The 21,325-nt window shown below is 43.0% G+C and overlaps 1 protein-coding gene across 1 annotated transcript in view; it reads right to left on the bottom strand.

Annotated features, from left to right (window-relative positions):
• The window catches only part of rspo1 (R-spondin 1), a 281,287-nt gene that overhangs the window by 182,301 nt on the left and 77,661 nt on the right, over window positions 1–21,325 (bottom strand). The window contains exon 2 of the mRNA XM_080211220.1: window positions 186–310. The gene's annotated coding sequence lies outside the window, so the exon portion shown is untranslated. The remainder of the gene's footprint in view (window positions 1–185; window positions 311–21,325) is intronic.

Below are 21,325 nucleotides of genomic sequence, written 5' to 3'. Positions count from 1 at the left end.
CCAGTGAATGGCCAAGAGCATCACACAAGATTTCAAATTTTAAGATGTTTACTGGAACAAAAAACTAAAAGAAAATTGACTAAACACTGTTTTAGTAGGCAACTCATACTTTAAACTATTTTAAAAAATCTCCTGTTTAACTGTTACAAAAACTGAAAAATCCAGTGTTCATTCTGACAACTTACCAGCTGAACCCCTGGAAAGAAAGGACCTGGGTTGGTGCTTACTGTGTTTGAACAGAATAAGGTGCAGCCAAGTGTCAACTTCATATCACAGACATTGACTTCTTGGTTAATCACATCCAGATCACCTATAGGAATAGAAGAAGAACATATGTTACAATACAAGCAGTAAGTTTAAGTATTTATTAGTGTTACAAGTAGGCTTACATTAATACTGCAATGAAGTTACTGTAAAAATCCCGCAGTCATCCCACTCCAGTGCTTGCTCAGGTACACAGAGAGAATTTAGCATGGCCAATGCACCTAACCAGCATGTCCTTCAGACTGTCGGAGGAAACTGGGGCGTCCAGAGGAAACCCACACAGGTATGGGGAGAACGTGTAAACTCTGCACAGTCACCCAAGTCAGAAATCAAACCCGGATCCCCGGCGCTATCAGGCACAAGTGCTAACCACTTTGGCGCCATGCCATCAAAATGGCAAGACATTGTACCTTACTGCTGTACAATATCTGTCTACATGTCAATCAGAAAGTGTGTCAGACTAAATGGATGAAATGAGCGTATAAGTAGGGAAAAAAACTAATTAGCAAATGATGGTATGGAATTTAAGGCGCACCACTGATCTCACCTTACTCAATTCCTGTAATGGTTTCCAACACCAAACTACATTCTCCATGTATTATTAATGGTAGGCAGTGATCTCTTTGATGTACCTTTATTGCAATTGTTACATGCTACCTTTTTTTTATAACCATATACAAAGCTTCTGACTTCTGAAATAACAAAAAGCAGACATATTGGGAAAAGGTTAAGGTTTACATCTGAGGTCTGGACCACCAGATGGAGGACTTCCAAACTAATGATTTGCCTTTAACTGATATCAGCATGACATCATTTGAAGGGAAGTGTGTCCATGTGATCCAATTTTAGTTTCACTTTTGCTTTAAGCAGAGCACACACACACACAGCTCTGATACCATCAAGTTTTACACCTGTATGTAACTATTCTTATGTGCCTAGTCTAAATAAATGAACCCACAAGATATTTATCCAATCCCTTATGAGCAATTGGTGTTGTATTTTGTACATCAAATAAGCCCAAAACATGATATCATTTTAAGAACACCATTTGGTGATCAGTGGTGGTAAGACAGGTGGTAGCAAGGTTAAATTCAAATACAACATAGTGAACAACTTTAGATTACACTATATGGCTGTGGGGGAGTCAGCACAGTGGCACTGTGGTTAGCACTGCTCCCCCACAGGGACCTGGGTTCAATTCCAGCCTTGGGCGACTGATTGTGTGGAGTCCCATGTCTGTGTGAGTTTGCTCTGGGTGCTCTTGATTCCTCCCGCAGTCCAAAGATGGACTCGCCATGCTAAATTGTTCCTTAACACGCCAAAACATATAGATTAGGGGAATTAGCAGCATACATTTTCTGGGGCTACATGAATAGGGCCTGGGTAAGATGCTCTGTCAGAGAGTTGGTGCAGGCTTGATGGGCTGAATGGCCTTGTTCTGCACTGTAGGGATTCTTCTAAGAGCTTTTGTTTTTTCTCAGATTGCATTGGAATTGTCGCACCAGACAGTTTTGAAAACTCAGTGTGAGACTCTGCAGATAGGCAGAGGTAGTATCAAGAAAAGAGCTGGGAATCATAGAATCTATTTGGCCCATTGAGTCTGCACCGACCACAATCTCACCCAGCCCCTATCCCCGTAACCCCATGTATTTGCCCAACTAGTCCCCCTGATGCTAAGTGGCATTTTAGCATGGCCAATCAACCCAACGCACACATCTTTGGACTGTGGAGGGAAACTGGAGCACCAGGAGGAAACCCACGCAGACACAGGGAGAAGGTGTAGACTCCGCATAGACAGTGACCCAAGCCAAGAATCGAACCCGTGTCCCTGGTACTATGAAGCAGCAGTGCTAACCACTGTGCCAGTGTGCTCGTCCCTCATGGTGAGATTGCAGTGCACAGTGTACCAGTTCAGTGAGGGGGACAGTGCAACAAGAGGACCAACACTGGGTTAGCTCAGTAGGAAAAGATGAGCGATCAGGATATGGGTCAAATGATAGCGAGTGCCAGACAGTCATTAAAAATCGGGCCACAGAAGATTGCAATTATAATCGGTGGCCTCAAAAGTTACTGAACAGTAAATTGAACAAAAATCAAACAGGTCATTACTCCATATTCCCACCACAACTTGTCATGTGCGGAGCTTTGGAAAAGCATGCAAAATTGGTGATATTGACACTTATGCTGGAAGCAAGGTCCCAACATCTGCAAAATTCTCCAGTTCGAATTGGGTTGTAGCTGACCGATTATCCAAATTCAAGATGGTTAGATAGCGTACAGAGCTTTGGTTTCTTAATTCAGATGTGTCTGAATCAAACAAGCAAGCCATAAAGATTTGCCTAACCATTGGGAATGTAAGTGTACACAGGCTGAAGATGTCAGGGTTATCAGCAGGATCCCCAAAAGATATGGGCTGGAATTTTACCAGCCTGCCCACCACTGGAATCAGAGTGGGCAAGGGGTGCAATATGGGAAGATCCGTTGACCTTAGACAGGATCGTACAGTTTCGGGACAAGCGAGGCCATAAAATCCCACCCATGGACTACATTGGAAGATCAGTTCTGAATCAATTTAAACTTCATTGATTGGAATTTATGTCATTTTGACGTCAGTAGATGCAGAGAAAAGGGTAGGTATTGTGATTTTTCAGATACAGAGCTAGCAATGAGAATTTTTGAGTTGGTGATTGCATCAACTTCTAAAGGTGCATCCCAGATAGATCTGCAAGACAGGCCCAAAACCTATAAGCACTGAAGAGTTACTCAAGGGTGGACATAATACAAAGCAATCTTCCTAAGTCTACAAATTTCACAGGTCCGAGGTACAATCTCAAATTTTGATGCACTCACCAGAACATCCGAACCTGGCACGATGCAGCATGCATCAAGAAAATGCCCACCTTTTCATCAATTCTACAAGGCAGATGGCAGAAAGGGCCATTAGTAGCGTCAGTGCACTAGAACAAAGGTGGATGCAGCTACAAAGAGCCATGCACTGATACGAACAAACCGAACACAATGGGGACCTTCAAGCAATATGAATGACCAACTGGTATTCCATCAGAAACATACACATGAGCTGACTGACTAACGAGAAAGTGACAGTGATATGCCTGATGAGATGAAGTGAAACACACACATTTCGCATTTCAATCTCATGATAAACACTGCCACATCATTCTTAGTGCTTACCAGGGTTCAAATCATCTGTCCGTAGAAAGCTGACAACTATACATTATTTGGCCAAGATTTACACAGGGACAAATGCTAAAATGCATCCTAAAAGACATGCACATGTATCAGCAGATGTAGAAAGCCATGGAGAAATCTAACACTATGCAACTTTCAAGATACACTAATTCCATTTGTAGGATCCATAATCCTGGAGTGCAAGTACAATCAGCCTTCCTGGGTGTCACAGACATTCCATTTCACGGAGAAGGCCCAGTGAATGCTGGCCTACCGACCTGCCGTGACCTCATACCAGTCACAGTCCACGCAATCAGTTAGACATCGCAGGGCAAATCAACCTCAGAAAAATGACTCCGATCACCCCAGTATATGGTTTGACCTCAAAATATCTATATAATAGATAAGATAATACGTATAAGATAATGAAAGGGATGGATAGGGTAGAGGTAGAGAGATTCTTCCCGCTCAGAAAGGACAGCAGGACTAGAGGGCACAGCCTCAAGATAAGTGGGGGGGGGGGGGGGGGGTTGCAGTTTAGAACGGAGTTGAGGAGGAACTTCTTCACTCAAAGGGTGGTGAATCTCTGGAATTGTCTGCCCATTGAACTGGTGGAGGCTACCTCGCTAAATATATTTAAGTCACGGGTAGATAGGTTTTTGACAGACAAGGGAATTAAGGGTTATGGGGAGAAAGTGGGAAAGTGGAACTGAGCCACGTCAGATCAGCCATGATCTTATTGAATGGCGGGGCAGGCTCGAAGGGCTAGATGGCCTACTCCTGCTCCTATTTCTTATGTTCTTATGTTCTTATCTAGAATACTTTAACAAAACTGGCAGCTTCAAAGGAGTGGAAACATGATGCTTGCATGACAACACAAGTCTGTTAACTGATCCACCGCATAGGTGCAGCACCCACATCCAAGACAAATTTAAGGTCAAATTAGACAAATTGGAAAAAGACGGCATCATTAGAGAAGCTGCACAGTGGCATAGTATTAGCACTGCTGCCTCACAGTGTCAGAGACCCAGATTTGATTCCCGGTTTGGGTCACTGTCTGTGTGGAGTTTGCACGTTCTCCCTGTGTCTGCATGGGTTTCCTCTGGGTAATCCGGTGTCCTCCCACAGTCCAAAGATGTACAGGTTAGGTAGATTGGCCATGCTAAATTGCCTCTTAGTGTCAGGGGGACTAGCTAGTGCAATTTCATGGGGCCATGGGATAGGGCCTAGGTGGGATTGTGGTTGACGTAGACTTGATATGTGGAATGGCCTCCTTTTGCACTGTACAATTCTACGAGTACAAGAGCACACAGATTGGTGCAGCTCAATCACATCTCATGAAGAAGGACAGAGGATTAGGAGTATACTTGGATCCATGGCAGTCAAATGCAGCGCTGAAACATTGTCTTTACAAAACACCCACATTAGAAGAGTCTAACAGAAACAGCTCTGATGAAGGGTCATCCAGACTGGAAATGTTGCTGTATTCTCCGGCCACAGATGCTGTCAGATCTGCTGAAATTTTCCAGCATTTTCTGTTTTGGTTTCAGATTCCAGCATCTGCAGTATTTTGCTTTTATCTTTGAAGGGTTAAACCCAAGATTTACAGGTGTAAAGTTTTGTTTTCCCTCAGAGCTTGGTGCCAAGCATTGTTGTTAGTTATTACATCCTATGAAGAAATCCAAAGAGCTCACAACATTTTGTACCTGACTTGCACAATACGCTTTTCAAATGTTTTTTTTAAGATAGTTGTTAATCTGGAACTCTTTCAAATTCACATGGACTGCATCACAAGCACTGTCAGGACGTACCTCTATCACGGGTGATATTGGGGTGGTGGGTTGAACAAAGTAATAACACAACCATAATCTGCACTTATTGATGCAAGCAGCACATAATGAAAGGTTGGTGTTCCACAGTCTGAACTGTGGTATTAACATACAGAAGATCAATTTCTTCAGTTCTATTCATCTCTGTGTTGGCATATGTCCCAATCCAGTTAAAATAGCAGTCATTACTCTCATTCTCACCAACTTTTACAGATGCACCATAGAAAGCATTCTTTCTGGTTGTATCACAGCTTGGTATGGGTCCTGCTCTGCCCAAGACCGCAAGGAACTACAAAAGGTCATGAATGCAGCCCAATCCATCACGCAAATCAGCCTCCCATCCATTTACTCTGCCTACAATTCCATCAGAAAAGCAGCCAGCATAATCAAGGACTGGTGTGCAACCCAGACATACTCTGATGTCACGTACCAACCAACTCAAGAACAGCTTCTTCCCTGCTGCCATCAGACTTTTGAAAGGACCTGACTCGCAGTAAGTTGATCTTTCTCGACACCCGAGCTATGACTGTAACACAACATTCTGCACTCTCTCGTTTCCTTCTCTATGTACCATATGCTTTATCTGAATAGCACACAAGAAACAATACCTTTTACTGTATACTAATACATGTGACAATAATAAATCAAACCAAATCAAATTAAAGGCATGCCAACTCCTCCAGATAAGGATGATCTTCAAAGTTTTCTAGGTCTTTTTAATTTCTCATCTCCATACATTCACAATTTCACTCTAATATCTTTGTTGCTTCGTGTGATAAAGCATGTACAATGTATCTTTCCCATGCAGGAGCTCCATCAATACGTCTTTGAAACACTGGAATAATTACCAGGAGCATTGCAATTTTACAATATACGGAGATAACTGTCCTGGAGATGGATGTTGCACAGAAAGGGTTGGGAGTATGCATACTCATAAAAGGCAAACCAATCGTATTTGCTTCAAAACCTCTGTCTTCAGCACAGTCCAACTACACCAACATTGAGCAGGAAACCTTGGCTTTCATGTTCAGAAGGATGCATTTCCATATCTATCTAGTTGGCATCAGATTTGTGGTAGAGTATGATCACATATAATTTTGTGAAAATCATTGACCAGTGCGTCGCCCAAGATTGCAACATCTCTTGATAAAGATTCAAGGTTGTGACTGTGAAATTATAGGTACCAGTCAGGTTAACTTGAAGGTTGCATCAGATACACTCAGCAAACAGCCTAACCCATTGATTACAGAAAATATATCCTCAGTTGACTTCTTTGGCATTGAACTTGATGTTCTCCAAATAGATCTGGTATGTTTTGTGCAGTGGAAGTGCCAGCAGTGACAAGAAGAAACAGCAAAAGATTCTAAAATGCAGAAATTGTGGAAAACTATCATCAAAGCATACATTTCAGCATGTCCACAAACATGTTAGATCATTTTGGTCTTAACGCAATGACTTATGCTTCACTCAGGGAGTCATTTTTGAAGGCAGGCATGTCGCCATGGCTGAACATTTGGGAATGTGAGGCACAAAAGTGAAAAACAAATAGATAAAGCTTTATTTTTTAAATAAGGGCTTGATAATCCTCTTATTTATTGGGGACTTCTTTTTTGGGCTGTCCTGGATGTGCCTTTCTTTAAAGTGACATTCAAATAATCAATTAATAAAGTTTTAATGCTCCATACTCGAGAGGGTTTGTTAGCGAGGAGTGTTTAAAATCTACATGGTCAATGAATGGGGCCTTGGAAAGTTGGAATGCTAACAAAAATGCAAAGCTGACATCAGCAAATTCCCCGAAAAAATGTTGTCCACACCAACGGTTACCAAGTCGCCTTTTGTTGCGCAGATCACACAGTTCATGGAATAAGAAGCTTTATTATATGAAAAAATGACTTACTTATCTGCTGTAGCCTAAGGGGCAATGTAGGATTAATTGCATTTCAATGACATTATATAATGTCTAGTTGCTAAATAATTAGCTATGTAGCTCCACAAAGTGTGTAAAAGCATTTCTGATAACTCTCCACTTAAAATGTGTCACACTTTGATAAGTAAAAGCTACTTCAGAAAACCATATTTATTATAAGCCTGAGTCATACAATAGAGATTGTGAAGAATAATGAACAGTTTACAATATTAGTTTATCATCACAAGCTATAGAATATTGCAGGTAGCTGGAGCATATGCACAAACTTTAGTTATAATCAGCAAATTAAGTCAAAAGTGTGATTTTTTTTATATAGTGCTTTCTGTCTTCAGGCTTCATTGTCAATGCATCATGTTTGAAGTGAAGTCTGTTACATAGGAACACTGTTCAAAAATATTGACACAGAGGATATACTTGCTAACGTGGAGTTTCAAAAAAGTAAAAGCTTCTGAACAGCCTACTTAAGTCAACTCAGCAGATTTGAGAAATGCTCTTATGTAAAGGAGCAATTTATACTCATCAGCTTTGGAATTTAAGGAATTCTTTAAGAAAGGTAGCAAGGGAGGAGCACATCGCAGGAAAGTGAAAAATCAGGGAAAGGGTTACAGGGTAATCAATTGGGATTGTTTGCACCCTTGTTTAGCTGGTATCCTGAGGGCTCCAAAATGTTGCACATGATATGCAAATTGTGAGAATGCAAATCATACCACGTACCATTCTGGCAACAACATTAAAGTCTGCACATTGAATGTTCACCGGCAGCAAGAAGAGCAGGTTGAGTTTGCACATTCTCCCCAAGTCATAAGAACATAAGAACATAAGAAATAGGAGCAGGAGTAGGCCATCTGGCCCTTCGAGCCTGCCCCGCCGTTCAATAAGATCATGGCTGATCTGTCGTGGCTCAGTTCCACTTTCCCGCCCTCTCCCCATAACCCTTAATCCCCTCACTTATCAAAAACCCATCAACCCGCTTCTTGAAAATATTTAGCGAGGCAGCCTCCACCACTTCAACGGGTAGAGAATTCCAGAGATTCACCACCCTTTGGGTGAAGAAGTTCCTCCTCAACTCCGTTCTAAAACGCCCCCCCTTTATCTTGAGGCTGTGCCCCCTAGTCCTACTGTCTTTTCTGAGCGGGAAGAGTCTCTCCACCTCTATCCTATCCATCCCATTCATCATCTTATACGTCTCAATGAGATCTCCCCTCATTCTTCTAAACTCTAACGAGTACAAGCCTAGTTTATTCAGCCTCTCCTCATAGCTCAACCCCCTCAACTCCGGTATCAGCCTAGTAAACCTCCTCTGCACTCCCTCCAAGGCCAAAATATCTTTGCGCAGGTGCGGCGCTCAAAACTGCACACAGTACTCCAGCTGCGGCCTCACCAATGCCCTATACAGCTGCAGCAAGACCTCCCTACTTTTATATTCAATCCCCTTCGCTATGAAGGCCAGCATCCCATTCGCCTTCCTGACCACCTGCTGCACCTGCAAGCTGGGTTTTTGCGACTCATGCACAAGGACCCCGAGGTCCCTCTGCACCGTCGCCTGCTGCAGTTTTTCTCCACGTAAGTAATAGTCCTTCCTACCATTCTTCCTACCAAAGTGGACCACCTCACACTTGCCAACATTAAATTCCATTTGCCATTTCCTGGCCCATTCGCCCAGCCTATCTAGATCCTTCTGCAGACTCTCCACACCCTCCGCACAATTTGCCGTTCCCCCAATCTTGGTGTCATCCGCAAATTTCGACACCCTACACTCGGTTCCCTCCTCCAGATCATCTATATAAATGGTAAAAAGCTGAAGCCCCAGCACTGACCCCTGGGGCACTCCACTAGTCACCATCCGCCAATCCGAATAGCACCCGTTGACCCCCACTCTCTGCCTCCTATTTGACAACCAATCCTCTATCCACGCTAACACCCTACCCCCAACTCCAAGTCCCCTGGCCTTCTGCAATAACCAGTCTGTGTAGGTTTCCTTTGGGTGCTCCAGTTTCCTCCTACCATGCAAAACTGTGCAGATTAGTGGAACGGCCATGGTAAATTGTGCCACAGTGTCCAAGGTGTATATGTTAGGGGGAGGAGTGGGGTAAATATGTGAGGTCACAGGAATAGGGTGGGGTTGGTGCTTTGTTGGTGCAGACTCAATCGGCCAAATGGCCTCCTTCTGCACTGCAGGGATTCTATGATTTATTCTCATCCCAAATTGCCCTTGGGTGTAACATAAATTGACAATGAATCTCGAAAACAAAGACAGCAATACCACGATATCGGAATGTACATTTAAGTTTATGGACAAGATAGGAGTGCTCAAAGTGCCAGAGTTTACTGTGGCAAATACCCACAAGATGAAAAGGTTAGAGTAATCACCGAGTAACAAAATGAAATGTCAGAATCTTGCAGAGACTGTACCTGTGCACCCTTAGGGAGTTGTGTTGTGTGTGGACAAATAAAACAAGATTTCTGTGTGGACGAAAAATTAAATGAAAAATAGAGGTTAAACCCAAAAATAATAACAATAAATGAAACAAATGAGAAGTGTTGTCAAGGGGTGTAACAGGATAGGCAATAAACACCGGTAAAGTGTTGCATAACACAGCACAGGTATAAGTTAATGCAGTAATAAGAACAATCCAATCAGGCTGAAGTCCTGGTGATGCACCCAGTCTCATAAAAACTTTCTGCTTATTTTAGGAAAACAGGAAGTGCAGAATTTTTCCAAAAAGTCACTAGTCTCAGCAGCTGACTAATAGAATTCTTTGGGCCTGTTAGTGTAGGGTCAGTATTGTGATGGCCGGAGAATTAGGCAATGGGCAAAAACTGGATACCATGCTGGGTGCCAAACCTTTTCCTGCCCACCGATAAATATGTAGATCCACTACATTTAATGTATTGAAACTTGATTAAATTCTCCTCCTGCTATTTGCCCACCTCCCCAGTGGGGGGATCTGCAGTGGGTGGGCTTTCATACAACCTGATGTGTTGGACCCCAAGGTCCATTGGTTGAATGCATCATTTCAAAGAGGAAATTAAACCACAAACTGTCAATCAGGATAAGATTTTGTCAACATTGCAGTCAGGATTAATGGGGTACTGCGTAGCATTCAACTATGAAGGGAAATAAAAATAAACACAGGCGGTTGGCGGATGATAGAAATCCATTGAGCTGGCAGTCGAATACTTTACGAGGTGTTGCATGTTGAATTTGTTACTGACCAAAGACTTCAAGGGCAGTGAGGAGGGTTTCAACAGTTTCGACTTCCTGGGAAGCATCAACAACTTCAAATCAAAGCTGTGTGCATACACTGGGGCTGAGTGCTCAGCTGGGCAGATTGGAACCCCACCCTTCTCCCTTCAAGTGACTTTGACTTCTCCTCTCTGTCGAGGGTTTCAAAGGGATCTGCTCACACCTGTAGCTTCTGACAGGGAGAATCTCTGCTGCAGAATGGAGCGATTTAAAAGCCTGTCAGGTAACCAGGGGGCATGGAGATTGAAATGAGCTCCACTTCAGGATTTTCAGAGCTAACAGTTAGGAATACAGAAATCGATCACAGGGCTGCCTGAAATCACCATAAACACCAGGTTAAAGTCCAACAGGTATATTTGGTAGCATAAGCCACTAGCTTTCAGAGTGCTGACCCTTCATCAGGTGAGTGGGGGGTTGAGAACTCTCATTCACCTGATGAAGGGCCAGCGCTCTGAAAGTTAGTGACTTGTGCTACCAAATAAACCTGTTGGACCTTAACCTGATGTTGAGAGACTTCTTACTGTGTTTACCTCAGTCCAACGCTGGCATCTCCACATCATGAAATCACCATGCCGGGGGTGATCTTCAGGTCTGTCAGACTACAAGGAACAGTTGAGCCACAACACACCCACCCTGTCAGAGAGTGGTGAGGTCAACCTCTTGTCCCCAGTCTGAACCTACCCAATACCTACGACCCTTGAAGGACCCATCCTAGGCAGCCAGGCAGCAGCAGAGCGCAAATAGCCTCTGGCCCTACATGCTTGAGTTCCCCTGGGGCCCAAGACACCGGGTCAGGTTGTTAATGCCAGGGGACAGTGCATTGTGGCTTGAAGGGAGGCTGAGTAGAAGGTCTGAGGGGGAAAAGGGGCTGATTGTGGGAGGCGGGGGCGGATTTGGGTCTGATGAGGATGTGGGGATTGAGCCGAGTGTCTGGGTGGGAGTTCTGAGAGGGAAGGTCAGGTCACCCTCATACCTGAGTGATGTTGGGGGGCAAAAACATTGTTTATGGGTGGCAGGGAGGATGCCCCTCTTTGCTGAGGGGTTGGTGGTGCTCCCCTGGTCAGTGGGATGGAGGTTGGGCACCATTTAATCGTTTTTGGAAGAGGGTCCTGTTTCCAAGTGTGGAGATTGATGAGCCCTTTAAAAATGGCAGCACCATCTCAGAACAGTGGGTCTGGCTGGTGGGGTGGTCAAAATGGGCTTATTAACATCTTTCAGGTTGGTGAATCTCACCTGCAAGATGCTGCCAACACCAGTGGGAAACACTCCTGATTGGGCTCTTAGCCCCAACTCAGGAAAATCCTGGCCAAACAATGTCTGCCTTTTCCAACTGTTTGGTTCATTTCCTTTCCTTTCCTCACACTTTCTCAGAGAAATTGCTATACTCCATTTAGGGCTTTGTGAATCTCTTTCCCATGGTAGATCTGTAATTTAACCACTAGATGTGTGTCACTGCAGTTCTTCAGGAGGGAAAATGTCTCATACTTTAGTGTCTGCTTCATGTTCTGTGTTTGAACTTGTGACCTTACCTGCGTTGAGAAAGTTTCCCTTTGCTCATGAGTGACTTAGGTCTGACTCAGTCAGGTTTTCTTTAAAGCTACTTCATTTACACTATATATGGTTTTACAGGCACCTAGTGAGACCACATTTGATTTGCTGTGTACAGTATTGGTCACCTCATTGAAGGAAGGAGATAAATGTGTGGGAAGCAGTTCATCAGACTTATACCTGGAATGGGTTGATTATGAGGATAGCTTAGATAGGCTAGGTTTGTATCTGCTAGAGTTTAGAAGAGCAAGAGGCAACTTGATTCAAATCTATAAGATCCTGATGGGTCTTGACAGGGTGGATTTGGAGAGTTTGTTTTCTTTTGTAGGAGAATCTGAAACTCCCATTCACTATTTAAAAGTAAAAAGTCACCCAGTTAAGAGAGAGAAGAGATTTTTATTTTCTCTTTCAGTGGGTCATTATTCTTTGGAATTCTCTTTCTGAAAAGATGATGGAAGCAGAGTCTTTGATTATTTTTAAGGCAGAGGTGGATAGACTTTTGGTGGGCAAGGGGGTGATCAGTTATCAAAGGTGGGCGGGATGCAGATTTGAGGTTATTATCAGATTAGTCATGATCAAATTAAATGATGGAGTAGGCTCAGGGTCTGAATGGCTTACTCCTGCTCCTTAATTGTATGTTCATAGATACATAAGCCACTATCTGTGTGGAGTTTGCACATTCTCCCCATGTCTGGGTGGGTTTCCTTCAGGTGCTCCAGTTTCCATTCTGCAAAGATGTGCAGTTTAGGTTGATTGGCCATGCTAAATTGACCCTCGTGTCAGGGGATTAGCAGGGTAAATATGTATAGTTATGGGATAGGGCCTGGGTGGGCATGTGGTTGGTGCAGATTCAATGACCAAATGGCCTCCTTCTGCACTGTAGGGATTCTATGATTCTGACAACCCTTGGTTTTGACTTCCTAAGGTAGAAATTGTTGTGTGTTAAATATGTTCTCTGCTGGTATGGAGACCACAAAGCACACCAATTGTTCTTTCAGAGGGATGGTGTGCAGATACTCATCCTACGGTCAAATTTCCTTCTAGGAATCTTTGGCCTAATCACTGAAGAGTGGGGCAGGTGTTGGACCAACAGGACTTTTCAGCACTCTCATCATTTCCCACCAGTTCTCTAAATCTACCCTTGAAGGTTTACATTTCTGAATGGAATCCCTTTACTAAGCTTCGAACAGAAGAATAACAAGCTTGCTAGGTGGTTCACAATTGACAAAAAAGTAGACACTGAGGAAGAGTTGGGCAAAGGCAGTGAAGGCTTTGTTTAAGAGATAGGTTTTCATTAATGAGGTGTTGAAAGGAAATCTATAAGGCATAGACCTTTGGTGACAAAGCACTCTGCTACCAATCCTGGAGAGTATTGTGTATGCCCCTCTGGTCTAAGGGTGCATAAAGCATCATGAATCTAGATTTGATAACATGTACACTGGGAGCTGTTCATTGAAGGCATGCACTCATTCACAGTCCGGTCTAAGACTGCCAAACAGGACCCTACACTGGCAGGAGCTAATTACCCAGGGGTCACCTGACCACACTCTTAAAGGGGCAGTCCAGATCCCAAACCCCTATATTACAGAGAGGTGATACACATGCATCACAGAGAGATGAGAGGAGGAAACACCAATCAGACAAGTGTCAAAAGAGCAAATAGTGTAAGCTGAGATTACGATGACTGGTGAAAAGTGCAGAGGGACGAGAAAGAGTCTTGTTAGTGAGGATGAGGATTTTCAAAGTTAATGCTCTGGCAGATATCGATCCATAACATCCCCAATTGCAGGCAGTCAGTAATGATACCTCAGCACACACATATGGTTTATATATGGTTTAGGAAACTGTGAAGTCATATTAGGTTGAATTTTAATTCTGATATTTAAATCTCAATGAGTCAATTTTGAATGTGAAGTCAGAATAAGACAGTAATTACAACAAGAGTAAATTGTTGCTTGGTACTATGAAGCTTAAATAACAAGGGAATTTGTTAATGTGAATAGGTTGGATAAGCAGGAGCTGTTTTCCTTAGGGAAAAGAAGATTAACATTGGATCTGATAGATGGAATCAGAATTTTGAAGATTCTGGACACATTAGACTTAGAAAAACTGTTCCCATTGGCAGAAGTGTTAAGCCCAGAGTCGCTGAGCAGAAACTGATAGCCAAGTTCCGACACATGAGGACAGCCTCAACCGTGATCTTGGGTTCATGTCACACTATCTGTAACCCCCATGACTTGCCTGGGCTTGCAACATCTCACTTACTGTCCTGTCTGGAGACAATATGCATCTCTTTAACCTATGCTTAATGCTATCCCCACTCACGTTGTCTGCACCTTTAAGAATTGATTAGTTGTAAAGACTTGTATTCTCATCAGTAATCTGTAAACTGTGTGTGCTGTTACATGCTCTGTCTGAGGCCAGTGCTCTCCATTCACCTGATGAAGAGGCAAACCTCGAAAGCTTGTGAGTTTACTATCAAATAAATCAGTTGGACTTAAACCTGGTGTTGTCAGACTTCTTACTGTGTTTATCCCAATCCAACGCCGGCATCTCCACATCTTTGGATGAGCACGAGCAAAATGCATCATCTGGTTACGATTTGGAATGCACTGCCTGAGAGTGTGGTGGAGTAACTTTGATCGTGGCTGTCAAAAGAGAATTGAATAATTATCTGAAGAGAGAAACAATGCAGGCTCTGTGGAGAGCCAGGAGAGTGGAATTAAATGATCCAAAGGGAGCCAGCACAAGGATGAAAGGCTGAATGGCTTCCTTCTGTGCCAAATCCTTCAGGTTCCAGCATCTTTGCTGTAGCTAATGCGCTCAGTCATTTCTTGATACCGCACTAACTGAACCAAATTTGTTGAAGACTGACAGCTGTGATGGTGCACACCTCGGGAAGAGGCAAAAACTACAATCTACTCGGCACTGCTGGATGAAGATGGTTACAAATATTTCAGCTCTGTCTATAGCGATCACATGTTGGGCTCTGACATCATCACTAATGGGTATGTCCACAGAGCCTCCTCCTCTTGTGGACTGTGGATTAATTGTTCATCGTGATTGGGTATGGCAGAACTGAAGAGCTTTTATCTGATTTCTTGGTAGTGAGGCAGGACAGTGGCACAGTGGTTAGCACTGCTACTTCACAGCGCCAAGGACCTAAATTCCATTCCCAGCTTGGGTCACTGCCTGTGCTGAGTCTGCACGTTCTCCTCATGTCTGCATGAGTTGCCTCTGGGTGCTCTGGTTTTCTCCCACAGGCTGAAAGACATGCTGGCTATGTACATTAGCCATGCTAAATCCTCCCTCAGTATACCCCAAATAGGTGCCGGAGCATGGTGACTAGGGGATTTTCACAGTAACTTCATTGCAGTGTTAATGTAAGCCTATTTGTGACACTAATCAAAAAAACTTAAACGAGATTACAGAGCTCTGTCTATCACATGCTTGTAATGATTCAGGAAACCCAACTGGAAAAGAACATAATTTATGTCAGAATGCAAAGTAAAACCACTACTGTGATGTACATATGCTAGCCCCTGTCCAGGACTACAGTTCAGCAGGCCCAGTCCTTATAAAAGGCTCAGATAGTAAATTCTCACTGGGCGGGGCCACTGACTGTTACCAGGGGAACTCGTACTCAGTGAAACCCACAGGAGATCAATCACTGATTCCCATGTGCCTTGTGAGGGGTATCACAATACTGTGTTCATTATTTAGCATTGCAGATAATCCTGTGTTATCACTTCACCAGGTTGGCACCTTTTTTTAGGAATGCCTGGTACAGCCCCTGGGATGCACTCCTGAATTCCATATTATACTAGTGTATATGCCCGAGCTGATGCTACTGTAAGGGTGAAAGATATGTTGGATTGTGTGGTACTGTTGCAGAATACTAGATAAAGAAGATAAGGGATTCAGAAGTACCGATGTACAAATCACTACAAGTAGTGACATCAGTTAATAAGGCCATTAAGAATGGCCTTAGAGTAGAGTTGAAAAGAAGGCAGCTATATTAAACTTGCATAGAAACCTGTTTAGACCACTTTGGAAGACTGTGCACAATTCCGGTCTAAATATTTCAGAACTAAGTATAGAGTCATTGAGTAAGGTTAATAAAATTTACCATGATACCAGAACTCAGATGTCACAACCATCAGGAATGATTGCTTTTGTGAAGAGAAGGTTGAGCAGTGATCTAACAGACGTCTGTAATATGTTGAAGGATGTGTAATATGGTCGATGGAGAGAAGATGCACCCACATGTGGGGGATTCAAAAGCTAGCAGCCATCTATATGGTGAAGAGGGAATTCAGGAGAAACATCTTTACTCAAAGAATGGTAAGAGTGCAGGGAGCACAAGCACAAGGGATAATTGTGGCAAACAGTTTGGACACATCAAAAGAGAAACTAGATCAGAACATGAGTGAAAACAGAACAGAAAAGTTCTCTCACAAATAAAGAGAGGTGGGAGGAGGTTGATGTGAATCATACACACCAACATAGATCAGTTGAGCTGAATGACTTGTTTGTGTTTCATTCTCAAGGTAGCTCAATATCTCAAAAAAATCCATCACCTCAACATTCATCCAGAAAGTTGCCTTCTATTCTTCATCTTCTTAACTTTTGTCAATCAATAGAACCAAGATCAGCGCACTGGCAAACCATCTGCACTGCAAAATGCAATGAATTTCCAAAAACATTGACAGCATTTACAGTCAAAATAATAGCAGGACTGAGAGCGTTTGTTGTTTTCTGGTCAAAGGTCACAAAATTTCAGGTGAAGGCAGATGCACAGGCCAAATGTGGAAATCATAAAAGTTAACGTTGGGATGTGAAGCTTGGTCATTAGTTTCCAGTTCAAATGCTTGAACAGCGTGAGTTCCAGTAATTCCACTTTTGATATCAAATAAACTCACCACAGAAGGTTGTGGTGAGTTATTTCAAATCTAAGCATCTTTTTAATAACATAGTAAATGTTAATTACTGCCAGTCAAAACTCCCTGGCATTGAAAATTGCAAACATGGAGTTTCATTCCTTGCAGGTTTTGATTGTTGTTGGAGTTCTTTTTTGCTTTCTTTCCATTTCTTTCTCTTTCTTAATCTAATCTCTTATCATTTCTTTCATTGCTCTTTCTGCACCTGACCTGGCATTGAAATCACCAAATCTAACTTACACTTCCATCTCAGCCTTTGCACTGTTAATTCCAGAAGCTTTCAATGTGATCAGTTGAGGAGATGCACAATTGTCACATGGATCCCAGAAGTCCTGCAGGGGGGCAGGGGGAGGAGTCTATCTGATTTCTATGTTTAACTTCCAGTAGCTTGTCATACCAAACAATCACAAAGATTAAACAGCAAGGGCAAATTTCATCAACAATTGGTACAGTTTGTTGGCATTCCAGTTATGTTTAGGCCAATGCATTTGCGTCTGGAACTAAATTCCAATTTTTATTAAACATGCAAGTTTTAACAACCATGAACCACAAAAAAATTACAGAAAATGAAATTGCGTGACACTTCTGCAAGTAAAATAGTGCCAGCACTATTATACAAATATTTGTCATAAACAATTCACCTTGAGCAAATTACAAGCTAATTCTGCTGCAATAAGCTCTTAATACACATTAATCTGGTTCTGTGGGCATAAATATCCCTGCAAATAACTCGAAAATAAGAAAGAAAATGCAGATTAGTGTTAATGCATTGCAAACTCTGTAACAAACATTCCAATAAATATCTGACAGGTAAATAAAGAGGCCTAGAATGTGTGTGGTATGAAATCCAAATTAGTCTCTAGGATTAAAGGGACCTGTTAAAAAGCAAGACTAAATTTACATAATTTAAGGAACAGCACCAAGGTAACTTTTGATCATATTAAAGTTCAAACAAAGGATACATACATGTACATTGGGAAGTTATGGTTGTAAAATGTACATGCCAAATAAAGCTGTCCTAACAGATGGAAAATTGAAAACAACGTGAAGAAATCTCTTGCTACAAGACAATTGAGTATGAAAGATCAAGTTTTGTTTTTAGTGGGAGTTCACCAAAAGACATAGTTTGACTTTTCCTATAATTATCACCATGTGAAGTCAGTGGAATTTGATTCCAGTAACAGTTTGATATGACTGATGTTCTTTTAAAGTTAGATACAAATCAATAGCAGTACGGGGAATTCCTCATAATATGCAATATGTTGGGAATCATTGATGTTCAGTGGAACCAGGGCAGCATATTTTGCACTAATATCAGTAAATAGAGTTCTTTTGTAGAGCATCTTTATGCATGTGTGCAGAAATAGACAGCGGGCCTCTGGAACACGCTCTCCAGGCCGCGAGGTGGAGAACTCAGGACATGGCAGTGATGTAAAGGGAAATGCATGATCTTCCACAGGGACAACAGAGGGAGACGGGAATCAGAGATGCAGGGAACATGTGAATTACTAAAACTTTCCAATTGTTATTTAGGGGTTGCTATTAATGCAGAGCTGGAATCTGAGCCAGGATGGTGTTGGAAGTGTGTGATAGCAGATGTGAATTGCAGATCTTCATGGGACATGAGGAGATTTCTGACATCAACGTTCATTCTGATGTATGAAGATCTAATGCGGACTAATAAAAGACTGTGAGGTAGGTGTGAGTAAACCACCTGGAACTATTTATTAACCTGTCTTATCTCTAGCACAAGGTTGGCCACTCAGGATGGAGCTCGAGTCCCGTGTTACCCAACCACCTTCTCTTAAAGGGTCATGCCCCAACATACATAAAACATTCCTCATTATAACTTCACTTCTGAATTTCAAGTTCCCAGTGCATGACAGGATTCCATGGCTGGAATACTTATAAAGACAAACAGATGAAATTTGGAGGAGTTCAAAGAAGCGCATGCAATAAATTAAGTTTGAAAAGTAATCGAGCAAAGATTGGGTGCAACCAGATAGCATGAGAAGGTTCTAATCCCTGGGAATAGGAAAATGAACTCATTCCAAGAGACATGACATGAGTTGGTGAAGCAGCAAAATGTTCTTCTCAGGGCGGAATTTCAGGACAGAAATTAATTTATTTTAATCTTAAGGATCCAAACAGGACCAGGTCAACCAAGCTGAGCACAGTTGCAGATTTACTTACTGCCTGTAGGACCACCCACTTCTTCATTCTCTCATCACTTAGAAACACAGAAACATAAAAACCCTACAGTGCAGAAGGAGACTATTCAGCCCTTCAACTCTGCACCGACAACAATGCTATCCAGGCCCTATCCCTGCTTAGTTACCCTGATAATCCTTCTAACCTGTCACATCCCAGGACACTAAGGGTTAATTTGGCATGTCCAATCTACTTAACCCGCACATCTTTGGACTGTGGGGGAAACTCACGCAGACACAGGGAGAATGTGCAAACTTCACACCGATAACGATCCAAGCCGGGAATCGAATCCAGGTCCCTGGAGCTAACAGTGCTAATCACTGTGCCACATTTGTACTCTATCATGTCACTTCCCACCACCTGAGTTTTGACAAGCCATCATTACGATTCAATGCATTTCCTCATCCCGCACCCCTCTTTCCTCAATTCATTACTGCCACTCACACCAATCCTTTTGCAACGTGAAACCAAATCAGTCAGATCACCCAATTCTCAATGCACATTTGCAAATAGTAGCGTCGATATGACTTCAAATGCATCCAGCGCCTCTCATGATGTGTCAGCCCATTATTCACCCTTGCCAAATGCATGACATCCAAAGGAAACACACATGATTTACAGACTTGTATAGATCGGTCATGCTCCCTTTCAGTAGAAACGATCATAAAATGCAACGGAGACAAGGATCAGAGGTGGATGAATTCAGATCGGGGAGCTGTCAGTGCAGAGCAGAAGGCCCTGGTGATCCACAAAGTGGTAAAAAGTCTCACAACACCAGGTTAAAATCCACAGTTCACTTTTTTGGAGTGTGGCTGGTTGTGCACCAGTACTGAACGGCAGGGCCTAAACTGCTGGTCAATCTCACTGCAGAAGCTCAGGTGCCATTATCTCACAGTGCACCATTTCGCACAGATGTTAAAATCCCCCCCTCCCTCATTGGCGGCTTGATTCCCCACCAACATCCCACCCACCCAAGTCACAAGTCACTTGCGTTGGGGCATTAAGGCCCTCCATTGGGTTCCCCCTGCCCCGCCCCCCCCGCATCATGACCTCCTCCATAAACCACCCTTGCATGATCCCTTGCATAGCCCCCCTTATCATGCCTCCTAACCTGGCCCTGCCCTCCACACGCTGGCAGTGTCCAACTGGCACCATCAGGATGCCTGGTGGTCACCGACAGCATGTCCAATGGGCACTGCTTGGCCATGTCCCTTTCCACCTGGGGCAGGGGGGACTTCAATGGGCTCCAAATTCCATGCAATGGGATTTGAATGGGCTACTTTAAATGCTACTTTCAATATGCTAATCTGCCCTTCAATATGCCCTTTCTGGATGTGAAGCAGTTTGTGGCATCGGAGAAGGACTGGCAACACGGCAAACAATTTGGCGCCGGGCACTAATCCGATTTTTAGCATCGCTGCTAGCTTCCCACATTGTTCGCTGGGTGGGGCAAGATAGTAAAATCACACCCACGATCACCTCTATCCTATAAACATCAATGTTTGCACATTTCCATGACTAAATCTCATCCATCCCATCTCCAGGATTACCAGCTGAAGAACAGAAACCTTTTGCAAATGATAATTCCTCAGAGGAATGTATTCTGAGGATGCACCATCATTGAGCAAATGTTTACTGGGCACCAGCTCTGATGGGAGTGCTTGAGGGGTCCTTTTAAAGAACCAGTTGGATCTCAACTGGCGAGTCAGCATTCATAATGAAGCGCAAGCAGAGGCAGGTGTCAGCAATAGCTGTGGAACATCCTTGTCAAACGTACATGGTTCTCTCCAAATATTACTCAACTGGGCCAGATAGATTGGAGGAATCTGTTCAAATAGGTGTAGATTGATGTCACAGATTATTATGTGTATATCTTGCATTGGAGAAAGTGGCTTCCAAACGCAAGTTAAAAAGGTGGAACAGTAATTGGCCCCTGCAGGCCCAGCCAATGGTTATGCCAATATTCCCACTGCCTTGAACTGGTTGACAGTCATGAACGTTGGCTGAACCCTGGCTATCCAAGATGTCATTGAGTTATTTCACGTTGCTTGCCAGCCAAAAGAAAGAATGATGTGTCCCTAATCCAGGAGAGTGATAATAGTGAAAGGGAATATGGTAATAACAATTCCATTCAACACTTATACACACTCTCATTGCACCCACCTCAACC

This window comes from Carcharhinus amblyrhynchos, chromosome 24 (assembly GCF_965287045.1).
Source record: "Carcharhinus amblyrhynchos chromosome 24, sCarAmb.v2.hapA, whole genome shotgun sequence".
NCBI classification, from domain to species: domain Eukaryota; kingdom Metazoa; phylum Chordata; class Chondrichthyes; order Carcharhiniformes; family Carcharhinidae; genus Carcharhinus; species Carcharhinus amblyrhynchos.
Note: the sequence above shows the minus strand (reverse complement) of the source record. Positions and strands in the feature narration are given on the sequence as shown.